At 39.3% G+C, this 3,442-nt stretch overlaps 1 protein-coding gene across 1 annotated transcript in view; it reads right to left on the bottom strand.

Moving 5' to 3' along the window:
* RIMS2 (regulating synaptic membrane exocytosis 2) overlaps positions 1-3,442 on the bottom strand; it is a 1,108,253-nt gene that overhangs the window by 926,143 nt on the left and 178,668 nt on the right. The window lies entirely within an intron of this gene.

The raw sequence follows: 3,442 nt of genomic DNA, 5'->3' as shown, positions 1-3,442 counted from the left end.
TCCTTCTGCTCTGACGCGCCAAAGCAGACTCGATTAATTGAGTCTGCTCTACATGCAAGCTGACACTCCCGGTGCTGCGTCACATGCATTTGTATAAACAGCGAAATACACACCGCATTTGTATTTCAGTTCAAAAGCGTGTCACTGCCATTTTCTCAGCTCAATGAACATTTCGCCATTTAAACAAATGTATGTGCCACAGCACCAGGTAATTTTCAAAAGAACCTGACGCTCCAGTGCAACCATGTGTACATACGCTCATTGACTTTACTATCTTAATAATGTTCTTCTAAAGTAATATTTTGTGGGCTTATATAACATACACATATACAAATACAAATGTTTATAAATGCACACATTATTTCTGAAGATAGGTAGTTATAACTTGCATTTAAATATAATTGTATCTATAGATCAAGAAGTTAACAACAATAAAAAAACAGTTTTACAGGTGGCAATTCATTCAGCCATTCCAAATAAATAGAGGAACCTGTAGACAGAGCACTGCTGGTCTATGTAGATAAAGTAGTAAAGACCTCAGGAAAGTTGTACCAGTTTCCAGCAATCATAAATTTGTACTTGGGTATTAATCCTAGAAAATACCTTCTTGTTTAAAATAATTTAGAAGAAAAATTATTTGACTCTGTTCCTCAAAAGCTTCTGGATTTTTTTCAATTTACAGAAAACAATATATTTATGTTTGAAAGATGAAATTAAACCTATATTTCAACTTTGATACTGGTATTCAAAAACTCTTTAAGATAAAACAATTATACAATGAAAGCTGATAATATCCACAAATACACTATCTCAAATATTACTTAGAAGCATTACTTACATATTAATGCCATACACAGAGCATGCCAGAAGAAAGTTATGCTTAAGAACACTAAAGTAGGAAACCTCATTACCTCTATAAATTGCAACTCACATGGTATTTAAGATTGTTTCCTTTGATGGAAGGCTATATCAGGTACAATGTACGATTAAATTTTACTTCTTATTTATCCAGTATTACATAAAGTATATTTTTGGTTTTTTGTTAGGAGGTGGGAAATGGTAGAGAAGAGATGCTGATTGTCGGCTATAGTGGGTTATACTTTGAAACCTTACAACAACAAGTTATGGAGAAGTGGGAATGGCAGAAAGTGTATGTCACAGACCAAATCAAGAATCTGGAGCTACCCACCCCACATGGAAAAACATGCCTGAGTTGCAGCAGAGTCTGTTGATCTCAGATTGGCCTTGTCAGCCATCTTTGGACTCACAGATAAGACAATCATAAAAGACAGACATCCCCAACTGGGGGGGATTGCCAAAGAAGTGTGCGTTCTTTAGGTAAGGAAAATTTAATATTTTATCCCGTTCTATCTAAAGTCTAGATACAATTGGGCACCTTTAAATAAGCTTTCCTTTATTGAATTCATTAATGGATAGATATTAGATATTACAAGAAACGCCCCCAGCTCCTCTTTTTTTTTCTACGTAGACATGTTGAACTTCTAAAGCAGGTTTTCCCACTTCTGCTACAAGAATACAGCAATTCAACTCTCAGTGTTGGGGACATTTGCATATTTGTCCCCAACACAGAGGAAACGTGCTGAGAACGTGCACATTTGCTGACAGTTGTGTTGGAAACATGCACATTTGCTGACAGTTTAACATCAGCACTCAAGAGGGGGATTTATTTCTGGCTGCCTTGCAGGCTAAAAGAATTCGCAACCCCAAGTTAGGCACCTGTGCTTCTTATGCAATGCACAGAGAAAATTATGTACCTATGAAAGTGGGTTCAGTGAAGCTAACAAGGAGACTGGATAGCTGCTTAAACTAACTCATAAGAAAGGAAAGAGTGGAGCACATATTCTCTCCCTACCAAAGAGAGGGGCATGGCTTAAGTGCACCTGTCTCAAAAACTTAGGTGCTTAACTCGAGGCTGTAGAAAGGTGATTGTTTCTGTTCACAATTCACAACCAGGAAGCCTTTCCTCCAGTCAAATGACTAAGTCCTTTTTGCAATCTTTTCTTTCAAAAGATATGTGGAAGTGCCCTCCTATAACCTTGCAGGGAATAATTAAATATTCATTGGTCCTTGTAATTCATTAAATATTCATTAAGAATAATGAAGTGAATATGACTCCATAACCCAACAGTTTGGGGATTCACCTGAACAAAAAGAGAAGACTTGGGTCTTCCCACAAGTCCTAGCTCTAGTGAATATTTAGATATTTTAGAAAAACTGGGAGACAGGAGATGTGGGTTCAAATATCCTCAGGCAGAGGAGAGCCTTGAACCTTGGTGCAGGATGAGACATGTTATTGTTGGGCAAATAAAAAGGAAACCACTTCCACTTTTGTAGATTCAAAGTACTGGATCAGTCCCCATAAATGATCTTGCCAAGGGAACACCAATTTTCTGAATGAGATGCACAGCACACTGAGATATACCAAGTAGTTCAATGCTGTTTTAGGACCATAGGAAACTAGGTCTGGAAGGGACCTCACAAAATTATCTAGTTCATCCCCCAGCTCAAGGCAGAATTGTCCCTGACTAAACCATCCCTGCTAAGTTTCTGCCTACCCTGCTGTTCAAAATCTCTAGGGAGGGAGATTCCACAACTTCTCAGATAACCTGTTCCAATGCTTGACAACCCTCATAGTCAGAAAGTTCCTCCTAATCTCCAACCTGAATTTCCCCTGCTGAAGCTTGAGGCCATTACTCCTAGCCCTCTCCCCCACAGCCACAAAGAAAAGCCACTCTCCATTCACTCTATAATCACCTTCAGGTATTTGTAGACCATTATCAAATCTTCCAGTCTTCTCTTCCCCAGACTAAATAATCCTATTTTTTCAGCCTTTCCTCATAAGTCTTAACTCCCAGGCCCCTAATAATTTTTGTCACTCTGCACTGGACTCTTTCCAATTTGTCCACATTCTTCTTGAAGTAGGGGGCCCAGAACTGGACACAGTACTCCATGTGAGGGCTTCCCAACTGTAATTCTGTTTAGGTACTGGTAATGTCAAGGTTAATGTTGAGTTGTACACATGCATAGTGATGGTTGCCCTGGAAACCCTCTAGGGCTAGGGACAGAAATTACACATAAACTGGTATAAGTGATTGGAAACCAGTTCAAATCTGTAACACAACAGAAGTTCAGTCCACACAAGCCGCTTTCAAAATGGCTAAACCCAGTTTAAGATAAACCTGGATGGATATAGTATCAAATTTAACTAATTTAGGTTGTTTTATTAAACTTTTGTCCCAGATCCCCTCCAGATTCAATTTAATTCACAGTACCCCAGCATCCTAAGAGTTAACTCACAGTCCCCCAGCATCCCAAAGTGCTTTGCACCTCCCCCACAAACACCCCTTGCAGGGGGTGGGGAAGGCTAGTTATGGCCCAAGCCATCTGCTCCAGCCCAGCAAGGAGGCATAATCTAGTGCCC

The sequence above is a fragment of the Gavialis gangeticus genome, unplaced genomic scaffold (assembly GCF_001723915.1).
Source record: "Gavialis gangeticus isolate Ggan-Ray unplaced genomic scaffold, GavGan_comp1, whole genome shotgun sequence".
Classification (NCBI taxonomy): Eukaryota; Metazoa; Chordata; order Crocodylia; family Gavialidae; genus Gavialis; species Gavialis gangeticus.
Note: the sequence above shows the minus strand (reverse complement) of the source record. Positions and strands in the feature narration are given on the sequence as shown.